The 19179-nt window shown below is 44.3% G+C and overlaps 1 protein-coding gene across 1 annotated transcript in view; it reads left to right on the top strand.

Annotated features, from left to right (window-relative positions):
• The window catches only part of AGBL4 (AGBL carboxypeptidase 4), a 642192-nt gene that overhangs the window by 578002 nt on the left and 45011 nt on the right, over positions 1-19179 (top strand). The gene's annotated exons all lie outside the window — the stretch shown is intronic.

Raw genomic sequence — 19179 nt, 5'->3', positions numbered from 1 at the left:
ACCGCTCACAGCGGGTTCATCCGTCAATCTAAGGTGTAGGGGTCTCTCCCGAACAACCACCAATAGATGATGTCAGTGGTGATAGAGGTCTGGCCGGATGTTAAAATCACTGCCCAACCCCTTTGTTTAGGGAGAGACAAGCTGTAGCAGTAGCTCTCTCACCACAGCTTACCCCTCTTCTGCCCATAGAGAACGTAGGACACTCGGCTGTGCCAAATGTTCCTGTGTATGGGGAGAACAGGCGGTGGGCGGGAGAGGTAACTGATGGCAGAATGATCATTCGGTCATGAGTTATTGAGAGTCTATGGCCACCTTAATGGAGAAGCCAGGGAGCTGAACATAACAACATGCACCTAACTCCTGGACTCCTGGGGTCCGCTGTCCTCCTCTCCGGTTTCCAGTCCTCCGGCCACTTCTTGGTCTGAGCAGGGTCACGTCTCAGCCGTTGACTCACTAAGCGAGCCTAACACGTCACAATCTTGGTCCTCGCTCAGACCAGGACACGGCCGGGGACCAGAAACCAGAATCAAGGTCAGCGGACCCCAGTGCTGGAGTCGGGGAGGGGGGAAAGAAAGCCGACCCCGGATGTCTCCTTAAATATGTACATCAAGCTTTCAGTGTCTTCCCCCAGACAAGGACTGGTTGTATTAGATCAAGTCCATTCCTTTAAGACTCAGAGACACATCCTAACATATTTTTTCAGTCTCGAAGTTTTGAAGCGGCTCCTAACAATAAGACCAATCCTTATCGATGAGGAGATGGTCGAGGTCCGACGTCCGCCCTTCTTATCTATTTCCAATGAAGAGTCGGCGCTGCAGAATACAAAGTGGGATTTGCGGTTGAACATGAGAATTATTTAACAAACTCTCAACTTTTGTCTTCAATATGTTGAGTAATTTTGGTGAGAAAACTGTCAGTCTTGTTACATAAAACAGACAGAAGGCGGTCAGGGCCTTTCCTCACTCTCGTGGGGTGTGAGTAAATACGCGGCTGTGTCTGGCGCGGTTTACCGGATTTGTACTGTCGGTGACACTTAATTGTTCAAAGTGAGAAAAGCATATGGCGGATTCCTCGAAGTCACAAGTGTTCCTGGTGAGTTAGTGTAAAATGAGTAAAAATGATATTTCTATAATAACTTTCCTGCATAAACCCTAGACTCGCCCATTCTAATGTTGACGACTATTCCCCATATCGGGGCAAGAGAGAAGATCTGCTCTGAGAAAGGGCTGTGGGCTCTTTACTACTCATGAATAGAACTGGAGAGAGGGGAACTAATTTGCATACTTTTCCCAGAAAGCATTGCCTTAAAGATACAGTGACAGGTCGCTCAACCAATCACTGACCGAGACGAGACAGCACCACCGCCAGTGATTGTCCGAGCGGCCTGTCACTGAAGAGGCGGGGCCAGAAGTGTCAGTAGCGGCTGCAGTAAGCGGAAAACATGGAAAAAAAAGCAGCAGGAAACCGGGGAAGCCTGTACAGATAAGTAATAACTTTATTATTTTCTTTACACTGCCATCATGGTGTCTAAACAGACAACGATCAGCCGATGATTGTTGCTTTTGCTGATGGTTGTCATTATTACACGGAGCAATACAGTATCCTCAGACCTGGTTGAGCAGATACTCTTTGTAATAGGACCCTTACTTTTATGTGGAAACTCTTACTCCAATTCCTGCTTCAACTAAGTCATGTCTAACAGCATTTCATTATTTAAAGGGGTACTCCGAAAAAAATCTTTTTTCAAATCTACTGGTTTCAGAAAGTTGTAATTCACTTCTATTTAAAAATCTCAATTCTTCCAGTGCTTATCAGCTGCTGTATGTCCTGCAGGAAGTGGTGTATTCTCTTCAGTCTGACACAGAGCTCTCTGCTGCCACCCTTGTCAATGTCCATAGAAAACCTCTCTTGCTCAGGACAGTTCCTGACATGGAGAGAGGTGGCAGCAGAGAGCGCTGGGTCACACTGAAAAGAATACACCACTTCCTGCAGGGCATACAGCAGCTGATAAGTTTGGGAAGTCTGGAGATTTTAAAATAGAATTAAATTACAAATCTATATTACTTTCTGAAACCAGTTGATTTGAAAAAAGATTTTTTTTTCGGTGTACCCCTTTAAATAACGAAATGCTGTTAGACATGACTTAGTTGAAGCAGGAATTGGAGTAAGAGTTTCCACATGAAAGATTTAAAGGGGTTATATGGTGTTTTAAAATTGATGTTTTAGCCATACAGTGGGCCTCTGACTTCTAGAACGCAGCATCTTCAATGTTTATCAGCACACAGCACACTATTAGTATGGACGGTGCCAGCATTGTCCTGTTCAGGTTAGGGATGAAGCCGGTAGAACGGGGTACTTGTGGGGTTGTTACTGCCTTTGACCGGCCTTGGACTGTCTGATATTTATTGTATTATAATCTAGAAGTTTGCATTGTATGACTCTGGCGATGGTAAATGGAGCATACACGCCATGGATTTACGCCGAGTCATTCCGAGAGTTGCTCGGATGGTTCCTAATCAGATCGAGCAATGAGCGGCCGCATCTCCCATTTTAATTGTGTTATCGAAATGTGGAAAATGTATTAGAAGAGAACAATGTAATTTTATTCAGCTGATACAAATCTTTCGGTGACCTTTGCAGCTTAATGGGCATTTCATTGTGTAATCCATGTTTAGGTTTCGGCAAATGGCTCTGGATAACAAAGTTAACCTGCTTTTAAAGTCATGCCCATCGCAGTTATCTTGTTACGGCTTCAGTCAAAGGACTAAAGGACACAGCTAAGCAAATCTTAGGTGAAACTCAAACCTTTACTAAAATTGACTAAAATGATCATATCGTCCAATGTTCCAGATAAGAATTTTGTTATTCTCGAAATTGAAAATTGAACTGTAACATAATAGGATAATGACTTACAAATACGGAGGGCAAAGGCCATGGTGGCCGACATCTCTTGCGTCCAGAGCTTCAATAGGTGAAAAATAATTTTTAATTGTAAAAAATGAGAAATAATGGCAATGACATATAAAATTGTCTCCTGTACTTAAAGGGGTTTGTCACTTAATGTTTAAATAGTTCAGTGTACAGTATTATTAATTGTTCTCACTGGCCTTACTGACAGCAGCTTCCTGTGTATCCCAGAGAACTAGAATAGGACATCCCCCCCTCTAGGCTGGGCTGCCCTCCTCTGTGGTGATTCTGTTCATAAGATGGCCGACATGGAGGAGCATGTGACCATGCCCCGCCCCCAGAGTCCACCCCTGAGCCTGTATATGCCAATGGAGGACATAGAGGGAGGGGCATAGTCACATGCTCCTCCATGCTCAGCCATCTTATGGACAGGATTGCTGTTCATCATTTAGAATATGAAGAAACAGCCTGGAGACGGGGGCATCTGATTTTAGCTCTAGGAGATACACAGGTTGCTGCTGTCAGTAAGTGCAGCAAGTACACAAGTTGCTGCTGTCAGTAAGTGCAGCAAGTACACAAGTTGCTGCTGTCAGTAAGTGCAGCAAGTACACAAGTTGCTGCTGTCAGTAGGTGCAGTAAGTACACAAGTTGCTGCTGTCAGTAGGTGCAGTAAGTACACAGGTTGCTGCTGTCAGTAAGTGCAGCAAGTACACAAGTTGCTGCTGTCAGTAGGTGCAGTAAGTACACAAGTTGCTGCTGTCAGTAAGTGCAGCAAGTACACAAGTTGCTGCTGTCAGTAAGTGCAGGGAGTACACTTTCCAATACTGCACTATTGGACTACTAAGTTGCCAACCCCTTTAAAGTGTTACGGTCACTTTAAAAAAATTGACCGAAAACATGTTAAGGCTATGTTCACACTACGTATGAGACCGGCCGTTTCCTGACCTGGCCGGTCTCTGCTTAAGTACCGGTCGGATGATCTTTCCGGCTGCAGGGTTTTAATGCGGGCGCATCAGTGTGCGCCCACATCAGTACCTCCCACAGCACACAATGAAGCAAGCGGCCGGAGCCGCTCGCTTCATTGTGTGAACTGACAGGGTTTCCTACAGCCGCAATTCATTGAATTGCGGCCGCAGAAAAATGACATTTGCGGGTCCGTTATTTGCGGGTCCGCACGGGATCCCAGCCGGAGCGTATACGATGTGTCCATGCTTCGGCCGGGGTCCCATAGAAATGTATTTTTACGTAGTGTGAACATAGCCTAAAGGTTTTGATCGGTTTTGATTGGTGCAGATCACTAGATATAACAGGGAAAAGTGCACAGCTCTGTGATTCGCTCGCCACCTCATCACTTGATCCAACCTGTTGCAGAAGCCATATTTTGTAGACTGTCTACGGCAAAAATTCAGATCGAGCAGTGAGCCAGGGAATGATGGGCACAACCAGACACTTTTCTCAGATGTATCTAGAAACCGGTGTGGGTTTCAGCACTGAGAAAATGTGATTGTCTTTAAGGGATTAAATTAGGGATATGGAACCTGCGGCCCTCCAGCTATTGCAAAACACACAGTTCCCATCATGCCTGGAAAGCCAAAGATTTGGCTATCCAGGCATGATGGGAATTTTTGTTTTGTAACAGCTGGAGGTTCCCCATGCCTGGGTTAAAGGTTGGCACATTGGTGACATTTTCATGGGCACATAACTGATGCAAAACTGTTGATGACCACCCAACATATTGGAGCAAAGACCACTGGGGCATGGGTTCATGTACCTATAAAATCCCTGCTTTTATTTTTTAAGTTCATAAAAAACATTAGATATTCGTTGATTTTTTTTTCCCAAAAACATCACTCGATCGACCAACAACCAAATTTTTATTTTTCATTACGGCTTTATTTTTATCCTATTTATGGCGAAGACATTTAGATTTTTTTTCTGATTTAAAATGAGACCTGACAAGTTCTTCTTCCTGATCCTGCACCTGGTGAGCTATTTCATCCTTTGGCCAACGTTCCCTTGGACACCAGCTTTCCCGACTGTGCTCTGCCGGTTGAGCTTGTCACCAACTCAAGTCATAAAAAGGTTAAACTGAAAACAGAAGCGCACATTGCCTCATTTCCCAGTCCTGTACATGGACCCTCCTCAGCTAGGCTTCCTACATCATTTTATTTCAGATGAGCTTGCGAAATAGAGAAAATTAAGCCACTACATTGGTTCCTTCATAAGAATTCAATTTCTGAAAATGTCCCCCATAAGACTCTAAATGACTTTTACTATGGATTCTGATTTTAAAGAATAATCGCTCCTTTTGTGATAATGTGAGCTATCATGCAGTTACTTTATTATAGAGCAACAGACTGTCGAAAAGTGGTTTTTTAGAAAGACATTCATTAGTGTAATGGAGGAGAGCCAGGATGTTTTTTTCCCCTTCTTGTAAAAGAACAAATGGTGAACACGCAATTTAAATTCTAAATATTTTGGGCCAGGAACTGCCGACTCAGTACGCCAGGTTGCAAATTGTTCTGTAGAAATGAGAAGAGCTTGTGCCCAAAAGATTCTTTACCAATGCAATGTTTTCCCTTCGTTTACATGCGGAGAGAGGGTTGTTGGGGTACCTGATGCGTTGCAATAGTGTTGTGGCTTTTAGTTAGCGGAATCTGCAATAAAATTAAATACTTCTGTTATGTTTGAGCAAATTTCTAATTCCAAAAAAAGTGGCGCCTCTTTTTTGTTGTTGTATGGCATTGGAGATGGATTAAAGGCACCAAATCGGCAAATGGGAAAAATAATCTATGTTCTTTGCATGAATATATAGCAGCATTGGCTCAATTGGAAAGGGAGAACTCAAACATAATTTTTTCTTGGATACATTTTCATTCTAATGTATGCTGTACAAAGCAAACAGTAAGAAATGGAAGGGCCGTGCCACACCGCAGTGAATCTTTTAGAGTGTTAAGCCATTATAAGAGAAACAACAAATAATCAATGAGATACTTTATCATAGCCATAGATCATAGATCCCAGGGAAGGGATCTCCTCACCCTGTTTTTCTTCCAGGCTGGTAACATAACATGCCATACTGTATTTAATTCTTTTTCCCAAGCCCCCCCCCCCCCCCATACTTTCCGAAACTTATTTACCGTCTTCCAGAAAAACTTTTGTTACTAGAAGTTGTTCACATTAACCCCTTAACGACATCGGGCGTAATTATACGCCCCCGCAGGGTAGGCTTTAACGCAAACGGGCGTATACTTACGCCCGATGTTTCCCCGATCGCTGTGTGTTCACACACAGCGGTCGGGGAAGATGGCCTGCTATAATGTATAGCAGGCCATCTCTGCTCGTCGGCACGGGGGGTGATTAACCCCTCCCGTGCCGACGATCGCTGCTATATGCTGATCAATACAGATCAGCATATAGCAGCTAAAAACAGCTTTCCAGGTCATCGATGACCCGGAAAGCAATGGCGATTGGTGCTGTCCGAGATAGCACCAATCGCCATTAGTGTACTGGGGAAAGATGGCGCCGATGCCACCCCCTTGATGGCCGTGATAGGCCGGCCAGTACCGGCTGGCCCATCATGGCGATCAAACTGTAAAAAAACTGTTTTGTCGGATTCTGCACCCCTCAGCTAGGTAGCTTAGGGGTGCAGAACAGGTGTGTGTGGTGCAGGTGTACCATACTCACCTGATCTGGGCGTCCGGAGCGAAGATCTGCGGTCCGCGCCGTCCTCGCGTCTTCTTCGCTTCACTTTCGGGTTCGGTCGTCCAGCGTCGGAAATCTTCGGAAACGCTCGGGTCCGGCGGGTCTCGGCAATCTCCGGCAGCGTCGCTCTACTGCCCCCTAGCTGCTGATCAGTGAATATCATTTACTGATCAGTTGCTTTGGGTTAAAAAGATTTTTTTTTTTTTCTTTCCCCAATTTTTTTTTTTTTCTTTTTTTGCGCCCTAACGCCGCTGAGTGCTGATCAGCATTGCACGTAAGTGCGCCGCTGATCAGCAACTCCTCCTTTTTGGCGTAGGGGCGTTTTCCCCCCTATATCCTACCGCCACTGTCTGCTGATAAGTGCCGCACATAAGTGCGGCATTTATCAGCAGTTCCTTTCTTGGAGTAGGGATATTTTTTCTTACTGTCAAAAAAACACGTAAAAAACACTACACTACACCACACTACATGGAATAAAGTTTTACACTACACCACTACACATTTACATACCCCATATACTTATCCCCGTATAAAGATGGCCCCCAGAGTGTTTTTGGCGTCGGACGCATACGTTATTATTGCCTCCAACACTGAAACAGCCAGTGAGGATGAATGGGGGGATCCTTCTTTCCTCCATTCATTCTCATCATCCTCATCATCCAGTGACGTGTCTGGGGGTAGCGTAGCGTACGCTGCCCCCCAGACACATCTTTTCCGCCAGTACCGTCCCAATAAGAGATGACGGTATGGAGTGAAATTCTACAAACTCTGTAAGAGTACCTCAGGGTACACTTACAGATTTAGGGTACGTGCACACTGCGGAATGGCGAAGGATAACCCTTTGTGCATTCCGCAGCTGGCACCCGCCGGCGGACTGATGCGGGCGCATGTCTCTACCCGTGTCATAGACTCCATTCTATGCACGGGCAGATTCCGTCGTCCATCCAAAGAATGAACACGTTCATTCTTTGGACAGAGAGCAGAATCCGCCCGTGCATAGAATGGAGTGTGACACGAGCGGAGACGCGCGCCTCCATCAGTCCGCCGGCGGGTGCCAGCTGCGGAATGCACAAAGGGTTATCCTTCGCCATTCCGCAGTGTGCACGTACTTAGAGTGTATGAAGGAAGGGACAGCCGAATCCAGCCCCCAGATGCCCCCCCCCCATCCTCCGAGTTAGTGGGGAGATCATTCGGGAACTGATCTTCCCACTGCTGGATAAAGGTTACCACCCGTACGGGGATAACTTTTATACCAGCACCCCCTCTTCCGGTCCCTCGCTGCCCGAGCTACTGTAGCTTGCGGCATGATCCGAAAATATCAGAAGCAGTAATAAAGCCCTAATATTTAGCAGCCATGGAGCGGACCCAGCGCTTCTGGATATGAGGGACCCCGTATCACACCAGGGCAACATTTTCCAGGTGATGTCCCCCACACTGGAGAAAGGGAGACCCCAGAAGAAGTGCAGAGTGTGGCGTAACAGGGGCCCCCGGCCTCTACATACTGGATCGCTCCAAGGCGCACCACACATCATCGGAGTTCTACATTATCTAAATTCTGTCCCTTATTCCTATTTCAGGGGTCACGTTGATCCAGGGATTATTCTGATCGCCATTATGGAGTCGGGAAGGAATTTTTCCCCTGTGATGAGGCTACTGTCGTCTGCCACACGAGGGTTTTTTGCCTTCCTCTGGATCAACACAGGTTGAATTTGATGGACACCTGTCATTTCCAACCTTATAAACTAATAATTGGCCTAATACCCCCAAATAAATTAATAATTGTCCTTTTTCCCCAGCTAAATAGGTATGGCCCTCATTCCCATTAGAGGATACCATGATGCAATTACAAAGCCTCTGTGCGGCCAGGACAGTAAAAAAGCCCCCACAAGTGACCCCTGAGGGGGGCAGCAAGGATATGGCCCCCTGGTGACGGCCACATTTGAAAATGAAAAAAATGTATTTTTTATTTTCTCGGCACATGTTCCACTTATGTGCCCGTCACCAGTGGGCTCCATATGCTCACTGTTCCCCTTGTTGGATTTCTTATGGGGTGTAGTTTCCAGAATGGGGTCACTTGTCGGGGGTTTCTACTGACCTGGCAGCAAAGGAGCTTTTTAATTGCGACATGGCCTCCATCCTCCATTCCAGCCTCTAAATGGCGCTCTGTCCCTTTGGTGGCTTGCCCTCTGGGCATATGGCACATTATATCCACATGTGGGGTATTTTCGTACTCAGGGGAAATTACCCTACACGTTTTGTGTTCACTTTCTTTTTTAACCCCTTGTGGAAAAGGAAAAAAATCAAGGCTAGACCAACATTTAGTGTAAAAAATGTTTAATTTTTACACTAAATCATTGATCTTGTCTTGATTTTTTCATTTTCACAAGGGGTTAAAAGATAAAAAAAACACGAAATGTGTAGAGCATTTTCCACTGAGTACGGAAATACCCCACATGTGGACATAAAGCGCCATGCGGTTGCAGGGTAAGCCTCTAAAGGGAAGGAGCGCCATTTGGCTTTTTGAGGCTGTATTTGGCTGGAATGAATTTCGAGGGGCCATGTTGCATTTAAAAGGCCCCAGCGTTGCCAAGACAGTTGAACCCCCCCACAAGTGACCCCATTATGGAAACTACACCCCTCAGGGAATGTAACAAGGGGTGTAGTAAGCATATGGACCCCACTGGTGACGGGCACAAATGTGGAACAATATGGCATGAAAATGAACATTTTTTACACTATAATGTTGGTTTAGCCTTAAATTTTTCATTTTCACAAGGGGTTAAAAAAGAAAAAACACACAAAATGTGTAGAGCAATTCCCACTGAGTCCGTAAATACCCCACATGTGGACATAAAGCGCTGATGCGCCCGCGTCAGAGCTCTGCGGCCGGAAAGATCACCCGGCCGGTACTTGATCCGGCCAGAGACACGGAACAGCAGGTCTCATACGTAGTGTGAACATAGCCTAACACTGCACAGAGGAAAAGTGATCATCATGGGTGAATATACTTGTCAGATTGCAGCTTGGATCCAATGAAACAAATATTGGAGGGCTTCTTTAACCCCTTAAGGTCAAAGCCAATTTTCGTTTTTGCACTTTTGCTTTTTCCACTTTATGTTTAAAAGGCCATAGCGCTTGCATTTTTTCACCTAGAGACCCACATGAGCTCTTCTTTTTTGTGAAACCAATTGTACTTTGCAAAGACAGGCATTATTTTTCCATAACATATGCTGCGAAACTGGAAAAAAATCATTTGCGCTGTCAAATTGAAAAAAAAAGGAATTTGTTTTGAATTCTGGGAGTTTTGCATTTACACCGTTCGCCCTATGGTAAAACTGACTTGGTATACATGTTCCTCAAGTCGTTACGATTACAACGATATATAACATGTATAACTTTTCTTGTATCTGATGGCTTGTAAAAAATTCAAACCATTGTTAACAAATATATGTTCCTTAAAATTGCTCCATTCCCAGGCTTATAGCGCTTTTATCCTTTGGTCTATGGAGCTGTGTCAGGTGTCATTTTTTGCGCCATGATGTGTTCTTTCTATCGGTACCTTGATTGCGCATATACGACTTTTTGATCACTTTTTATTACATTTTTTCTGGATTTGATGCGACCAAAAATGCGCAATTTTGCACTTTTGAATTTTTTTGCGCTGACGCCGTTTACCGTGCGAGATCAGGAATGTGATTAATTAATAGTGCGGGCGATTACGCGCGCGGCGATAGCAAACATGTTTATTTATTTATTCATATTTATAAAATGGGAAAAGGGGAGTGATTTGGACTTTTAATGGGGGAGGGGATTTTTTATTAATAAAAAAACATTTTTACTTTAAATAGAAGTCCCCCTGGGGGACTTGTATATAAACAGCACTGATCTCTCTTAGAGATCAATGCTGTGTATATACACCGCAAAGATCCATCAGATCGGTCATAGATTGCTATGGCCTGCTGCAGGCCATAGCAATCTATTGCCGAGCCGGAATCAGCGTCATTCTGACGCTGAGGCCCAGCACGAGCAGAAGACTGGATCTCCCCCCCACGATCGCATCGCGGGGGGAGATCCGTCCCACTAGACACCAGGGACGTGCGGAGCAAAGCCTCTAAGTGCAGCAGATTAAACAGATTTTTTAAAGAATTTTTGGTGACTTTTTTCCCCATTTTTCTATTTATATTATAAAATAATCCTGATATCGTGCAGTTTTCATTCTCACCACTGAGGCTAAAACTAAGCTGAGACTTTCTGTTGTGTCTGCGTTGATAAGAGGAGGCTGCTGTAAAGTGATCTTTACAGCATTGCAGCGTCATGTGACACCAGTAGATAGAGGAGACAATAGCAGCTCCCTTTAGAATTACCTTGTCAAAGATCACAGAGTGCGCTCAGTAATGTCTCACATTCATCTCAAGGGGACAATGTCTATTGTCATCTATATCCATGAGTCTTGCTGTAAAGCATGTCACTAAATGCTGTTAAAAACAGCCCATAACAATAAACAAAAAGTAAAATAAATAGAAAATAAAAACAGATTAGAATAAAAGAACAAGTTTAAGTACAGTACCTGACTCTTATCAGTAAAGGAAAATTTAGGTGAGACATTCAGTTTATCTTTTTCACATTTCCAGAGTCTGCTTAACTGCAGAAAGCTGTAACTTTATTGGCTGTAGCTAATCGACCAGCATTAGCCTCTTTTTTTGTGTGTGTCCTGATGATAGAATTCCGAGTGCAAATCACAAGACACCTCTTCCCGAATACCACCACATAGTTCCACCATCATTATCTGTCTGTAGCATTAGTGCCAATTGACCTTAGCATATGATAATGACTTTTTTGTAAGGTTGTTCTCTTCAGTCAAAGGAAGGCAGAACAAAGTAGCAGCCTTTAATGATGGATCCAGAATAGGTTGTCCTCATTAAAACAATTGCTGTGGTCATGATTGAGACACACATACACTTCATCCTCAAGAACCCTTCAAGCCGTATCCTTTCTTGATAAGGATTTCTCAACGCTCTTTGCAGTTTGCTGCTCGGAGTCCATTGAACTTCTTTGCCTTGAAAATGTAAGCTGGTTACAAATGAGGGACAGGCAGAGAAGGAACATTACAAGCAAAAAAAAAAAAAACGAGAGTATGTTGGCAATTTGCATACGTGGTAGAGGGACTGCAATGGTTTTGATATAGCCTCATTGTATTCTTGTGCTTGTTTCTGAAATGGCTTTTGTGTTTATTGTCGTACCTGGAGTGAATGGTCTTATTACACCGTGAATAAGGTGAAGAAAATGTAGTAGAAACATTTATCATCAAACCAGTGGCGACAATGAATACCTAGAACAACTCCAATCCCACTTAATGGTTTTAGCAACTTAATTCATTCCATACTTGTTATTATCTATTCAGTCTCCTTCCCCCAGATCTCAGCTGCTGCTTCCTGCTAAGAACACAAAAATCTGTGTGTGAGCTTTTCTCTGCCTCCCTCTCCTCCCCCCTCCCTTCTGAGACAGATTATGTAAACAAGTCCCTGGCAGGCTGTATCTGCAACTTTGTAGCTTTTTTTGGTAATACCACGTCCAAGGCACAGACTCCAATGAAACGGGTGTTTATTCAGGCAACGCGTTTCAGAGGTATAGCGACCACCTTTCTCAAGCCAGAGATTTACAATAGTGAAGGTATAACAAGAATTTATAAGGGAAACTTACATAAGTGTCGTCCCCTGTATCTCCATGTGTCACCACTCTCTCCAACGGCCAGGTCAACGCTGCCGTCCTGAAATTGTGTGTCATGTGCCTATCTTGCTGTACCGCAAATGTCCCGCATGCGCCGTCGTGCCAGGAAGAGTTCAGCTCTGCTATATACTCAATGACTCCTTCTCCATCATATACTCGATCACTGTTTCCCTTAAGTATGCTTGATCACTCCAAATTTCCCATATATTCGATTACTCTTTCTCAAGCTCTCCTATGTATTTGAAACAGATCGCTGATCTCAGGGAGACCAGACAAACGACAACACTGCCGGCTGCTAGTGAAAGCGCTCAATGCAGTGAAGTCCTAGGTGCATTGCCCCCTGGGAAACATAATTATGCAAAAGAAGAGCCTGTGGAGCCTCATCGAAGAGTCTCAAAACACAGGACTAGCCAGATATCCCTCCAGGAAGGACCTAGCCAAGGGGTGGCTCCACACTGATGAGGGGCAACACCCCAAAACAGCTGTATGTGGATGGTTACCTGGCCTTGGTTTTTCCCTTGTCATTACATTGACTTATAGGGCTACTTAATATGGTGGTTTTGGTGGTTTCCTTACAGGAGCCACCCCTTGGCTGGGTCCTTCCCGGAGGGATATCTGGCTAGTCCTGTGTTTTGAGACTCTTTGATGAGGCTCCACAGGCTCTTCTTTTGCATATTCATGTTTCCCAGGGGGCAATGCACCTAGGACTTTACTGCATTGAGTGCTTTCACTAGCAGCCGGCAGTGTTGTCGTTTGGCTGGTCTCCCTGAGATCAGCGATCTGTTTCTCTTGGGATCTACTAGGCATTGCTCCAACCTAGCCAGAATCCTGCCCCACACTGATGAGGGGCAACACCCCAAAACAGCTGTATGTGTATGGTTACCTGGCCTTCGTTTTTCCCTTGTCATTACATTGACTGATAGGGCCACTTAATATGGTGGTTTTGGTGGTTTCCGTAAAGAAGCGGCTCCTTGGCTGGGTCCTTTCCGGAGGAATATCTGGCTAGTCCTGTATTTTGAGACTCTTTGATGAGGCTCCACAGGCTCTTCTTTTCCTATATATTTGATCACTTCTTCCCCAGCTCTCCGATATAGTCGACCATTCCCTCTCCAGCTCTTCTGTATATTCGACCACTCCCTCTCCAGCTCTCCGATTTAGTCGACCACTCCATCTCCAGCTCTCCTTACAATGGTCTCAGGATACAATATTTCCAATATACAATGGAAATTTCATAACATGAGACCAGACTCAACATACAATGCTACACTCAGGATCTGCAGCACACGTGAATAACTAGATGATTGACCAGTGAAAGTGGCCTTTTTAAAAAAAAAAAAAAAAAAAAAACAACAACCAGTATTAGTGCCTGCAATGGTCGGCTGTCTATCTCCTCTCTACATTACAGTGTGATACTACATATGATTGTTTTTATTTTTATTTTATTCTAATAAATAATTAAATAAAAATTAGCTATCCTGTTTTTTTTCTGCTTCTCATTTACACTGTTAATCATGCAGGAACAATATTGTTATATTTTAATAGATCAGACAATTCCGCACGCTATGATATGTAATATGTTTATTTTTTATATATTTTAAATATGTTCATTTGTATAATGGGAAAGGGGGTAATATAAATGTTTATTGGGGTATTTTTATTAGAGATTTTTTTTAAATATGTTTTAAAACTTTTTTACACATTTTATATTGCATATATAGTCCATATATAGTCCCATAGCATAGTATTCATCAGTGTTATCAGCGATCTGTGCATAGAGTCTGCCTGAGAGCAGACTCTATGCACAAATTGAAAGATCCAACAGAAGGGAGGTAATAGTACGGGAGTCCCAATCAGTCAGTGATATTAGCTTCAGCGCCGTCTACATTGATGTGTGCAAGACCGCTCGTATTGGAGCAGTCCCACACACATTTAAAGCCACTTCAGTCCAGGGACATATATATAAAGATTGTGGAAGTGAAGGTGTTAATTATTTACTTATTTTCCTTTAAAAAAATTCTCATTTTGGGAGGACATTTTGGGGGCTTCAGAACCAATAACTAGTTTTCCATAGGGTTTTTGTCTTAGCATACAATGGTCTCAACATACAATAGTCATCCTGGAACCAATTCATGTCATATGTCGAGGGACCACTGTGTTTGATCACTCCTTCTCCAGCTTTTTTATATACTCTATTGCTCCTTCTCCAGCTTTTCTATATACTTGACCACTCCTTCTTCAGCTCTTGTATAAAATCGACTAATTGGAGGCTAAGGGTCGCTACCAGACCTAGTGTCTGGCAGCTTCCTTAGTCCAGCGGCGGTCGTTAGCCACCAATTAGCAGCACGGCTGCAGCGCTGCCTTTGGAACAGGGGGGCAGGGTTACCAGGGCAACTCACCTGTCCCGCCTCCCCAGCAGCTCCTCTCATCTTCAGCGCAGGCAGCCGGGTACAGGAACTCTGCCTGCGCCGGAAGTCACCTGCAGCCTCTGTCAATCATCTGCAGGGGCACCCAGCACAGGCAGCGTCTCTGTACCCGGCTGCCTGTGCTAATGACAGCAGAATGAGCGCCATAGAGGGACTGCCGGGGAGCCAGCACAGGTGAATTACTGTTTTTCTTGTAAGGGCACTATGGGGAGGGGGGGGGCTGGGGGGAGGTTGGCTACTATATGGGTATATGGGGCACTGTGAGGAGACTGGCTACTATAAGAGGCACTATGGGGGGATAAACTACAATATGAGGCACTATAGGGGGGAACTGGCTACAATACAAATACAAACTGAGGAGCAGAGTGGTGCTGTGTCTGAGAGAAGGCAGCTACTGTATGTTTATTTAATCTTGGAGAACCCCTTTAATTTTTACACGGCTATATATGTGAAATGAGTAATGAGTCACTATGAATAATGTAGCAGAAAATACCCTTTATTATTCAGACAACATTGTCGTCTGCTGAGTTTCCCTATGGGTAATCTAATCAGTTGGGGGCCCACTCAGACTCACTTGCCCCCCCTAGGCTGAACCCCTAGCTACGCCCTTGCTCTATATCCAACAATCCTATGTACTCGATCACCTCTTCTCCAGTTTTGCTATATATTCGACCACTCTTTCTCCAGCTCCCCTATATACTTCATCAATCCATCTCCGGGGTTCCTATATACTCGAACACTCTTCTCCAGCTCTCCTGTATAGCTGATTACTCCCTTTTAAGCTCTAAAATATATATTCGATTGATTTACCATAAACGCCAATTTCCCTTTTTTTTTTTTTTTTTTTACGTCCTTGGCTAAAAATAACAGTATACAACTGACCATGAAAAAAAGGGAAAAATAAATAAATAAAAACTGGAAAACCTGGCATCTAAAAGTTCTGATCCAGTGAAGCGTTATTAATCCGTTCAGACATGCTATAATTATAAGGCTATCTTTTATTGCTGGCTCTGGGCGCTGTATTCAGGACCCCTCGCTGTGCCCACCCCAGGGAGTTCAGTCTTCCAGCTCCTGACATTTTCACTGCTTGTCAGTATGTAGGTAGATTTCCAGAATTCTCCATCCTGCACAGATGGTGTGGATAGCAGCGCAAATTAGCACAGGGACCGATACCAGTCAAAGATGAGCGGCTGCTCGGCTACAGACAGGTGTGCAGATTTAACATGTAAAAAAAGAAGATAAAAGCAGATATAGCAATTAGTTTCCAGTCGGGCAGTCCAGCTTGTGGTTAACCCGTTACTTGCCGGAGTGAAAGAGGTTTAATCAGATGTACCGTAATAACATAGTACACTAGAGCGATACAAAGTGAGCAACATATAAAATATAATTTATAATTTATAATTGTATAATAATCAACTACAAAGGCAGAAGAAGCCATATAATGAACTAAAACCTTAACGCTTCTCTATATTGACAGTGATTCAGGAAATAAAATGTTATAATGCCATAGCACTTTCTTTTGTGATTCTGGTATTATTCACAGTACTGTATTGCTCTTGTATTGTTTCTGTAAATTATTTCATTACTAAGGTCAACCACTAGATGGCGCTTTTGCTTTAGGTGACTAATACAGCACTCCATGTGGATAGGAGGGATATTGCAGAACTTTATTTATTTTTTAATAGATTTAAAAAATTTTATTTTAAACCTGTGACAAAGCTAGACTGGTCACAAGAACATATGTAGATACATGCGGCAAACAGATCACTGATCTCAGGGAGAGCAGCTAAAGAGGACATTGTTTGCTGCTTGTTAAAGTGTTGAATACCGTGAAATCCTAGGTGCATTGCCCCCTGATTGGTCTCCCTGAGATCTGTTTGCCATATTGGTTTCCTAGGCTTTGCTACCACCTAGCATTACTCCTACTCCACACCGATGAGGGGCAACACCCCGAAACAGCTGTCTGTGGATGGATACCTGGCTTTGGGATCATCAGACTCGTAATTGAGTGAGATATTGACTGAATGGGCCACATAATATGGTGGTGTTTAGTGGTCTCTGTACACGAGCCATCCCTTTGCTAGGTCTTTCCCTGGTGGGATATCCGGCTAGCCCCATGTTTTGAGACTTGTAACCAAGGCTCCGTGGACCTTTTTGCATATGTATTTAAAGGCATTATAAGCCATAGCTTTTTTTTTACAGTTCCATTCCTTCCCAACATCGGACATACATACATGGCTGGATTGAGTGGGGAAATATGGAAATGAGTCAACTCCATACTCTGCTATCTGCAGTGACTGGGATCAGAGTTCACACCAATGCCAGTAATTTAACCTCTTAGATACCATGGTATCTAGGAGCCTCAGCATCATGGGGGTTACATGACAGGTGATAGACCTGTACTGCCCCCAGCAACATAAAAGAGTGTTGATCTGTCACCCTAGCAGCCATGGGCCTTCTGAAAGCCCCCTTGACTACCATGTTAGAGCTACTATTTCAGCCTATCACAAATAGGCAGTAATAATAGATTGTAGAAATGACAGTACACTGCAATACAATAGCATTGCAGTGTACTGCACAGCTGATTAAGTCCTCTCCTAAATGGAGACTAAAAAGTGTAAGGGGAAAAAAAGATCATATAGAAAACAAAAATTCCATCCACAAAAGCCCCTCCTTTTTCCATTTTGTTTAAATAGCACTCAAAAGGTCCCATGTACACCAGTCGAAAACCATAGCTAATTGTAACAAACCCCCCCCCCCCCCCCCCCTCTAGTTATGAGAGTCAGAATACACTGATCTTTCAAGGGGCAATAAAAATTTTATGGATCTTGGAGGGTAAGGGGGAGTAACATGACAAAAAAAATCCTGATGGCAAGAAGTGGTTAATAAAATGTATAGTGTAATCCCCCTGCAGTATGGTACAGTCCACATCAGGAGACAGGTCGTCTTTAAATAAATACAAAGAAAAGAAAGCCCATACAGTAGACATAGAGAAAGAGCAAAAAGAGGCAGGCTAGACCATATGCCTTCCCTCTGGGTATCCCTTGGCACGGAGGCCCTGGCAAAGTATATTCCTTGGTGCAGGAGCCAGGGAAAGATGCTTAATGGCTTTCAGACGCTGATATGAGTTCTGTGACCATGTGGGTCCCTCTTCAGTTGTTGCAGGAGATGAGTTTGAATTACAGCTCAGTCTGGCTTGCCAAGCTTCCTCCGCTATTCCAGCCGACCAGCTTGCCAGCAGGATTTATAGTGTATTTAGCCGGGTATCAGTGGAGAAGGCAGCATTGTGTGATAGGACCTCCATGCCAGAGATGCTTATCAATGGGAAAGGAAATGACTCCTGTACTTTCCTATATCTCTTTCTTCCATGGAGCATCGCAGCAGCGCTGGAAAGCATTCACATAACCATGTAGAGCAGTATATGGGGGGGGGGGGTAATCCTGTGTGCTCTAATATTAACTTTCCATGTGAGGGAACCTGATATACCTTCAGCTTGGCACCTGGATTGGTCTTGTCCAGATTTCACATTATCAGCTACTGAAAACTCAAATATAATCGACAAAATTACTTTATTCAGCCACAAAATGACTTGGTCTTGGCAGAACCCTCGCAATGGTCTGTATAGCTTCAGTTCTTTATTGTTAGGTATTTAGTGCAATGTTCTTTTTTTTAGGCTCAGGGAAGAAACAGAGTGCTGCACATCACACCTATGGCTGATACTAGTGCCGCTTGGCTAAATAAAAAACACATCAGAATTTTGTGTATGAATTGATCAAGCCATACTGCCCCATGTACCTCGTGCCGGTATCTGATACACATGGGTCCCTACACTAAGTCCACACCGTGCCAGTCAGTGGCCACCAACCCCGCAGGCGTGCACAGCCAGGGAACGGGGGCCATGGGACGGCCCTGCGACCCCCATGCCACAGGACCAGACCCAAAAACACCACACCAGAACCCGGCCAGCACCGCCGGCGGAGAAGGTCGCCCCCAAGCAGCACAAGTCTGGATAAGGTATTGCGCTCACCATAACTGCAGCAAACAGAATGGGAAAAAAACAGGAGGGATTAAAACCATGTGCACTCAGGTGTCTCCTGCTAATTGCGGTCATGTGGGTCTCACCAGGAGGAGTGCAAAACACGGAGAAAAGAGAGAAACAAAATGTGGCTCCCTGAACCGTATTTTGTTTCTCTCTTTTCTCCGTGTTTTGCACTCCTCCTGGTGAGACCCACATGACCGCAATTAGCAGGAGACATCTGAGTGCTCATGGTTTTAATCCCTCCTGTCTGTCCCATTCTATCTTTGATAGCTATGGTGAGTGCAATACCTTATCCAGACTTGTGCTGTTTGGGGGCAGCTTCCTCCGCCGGTGGTGCTGGCTGGGTTTTGGTGTGGCATTTTTGGGTCTGGTCCTGTG

This window comes from Dendropsophus ebraccatus, chromosome 8, assembly GCF_027789765.1.
Source record: "Dendropsophus ebraccatus isolate aDenEbr1 chromosome 8, aDenEbr1.pat, whole genome shotgun sequence".
NCBI lineage: Eukaryota > Metazoa > Chordata > Amphibia > Anura > Hylidae > Dendropsophus > Dendropsophus ebraccatus.
Note: the sequence above shows the minus strand (reverse complement) of the source record. Positions and strands in the feature narration are given on the sequence as shown.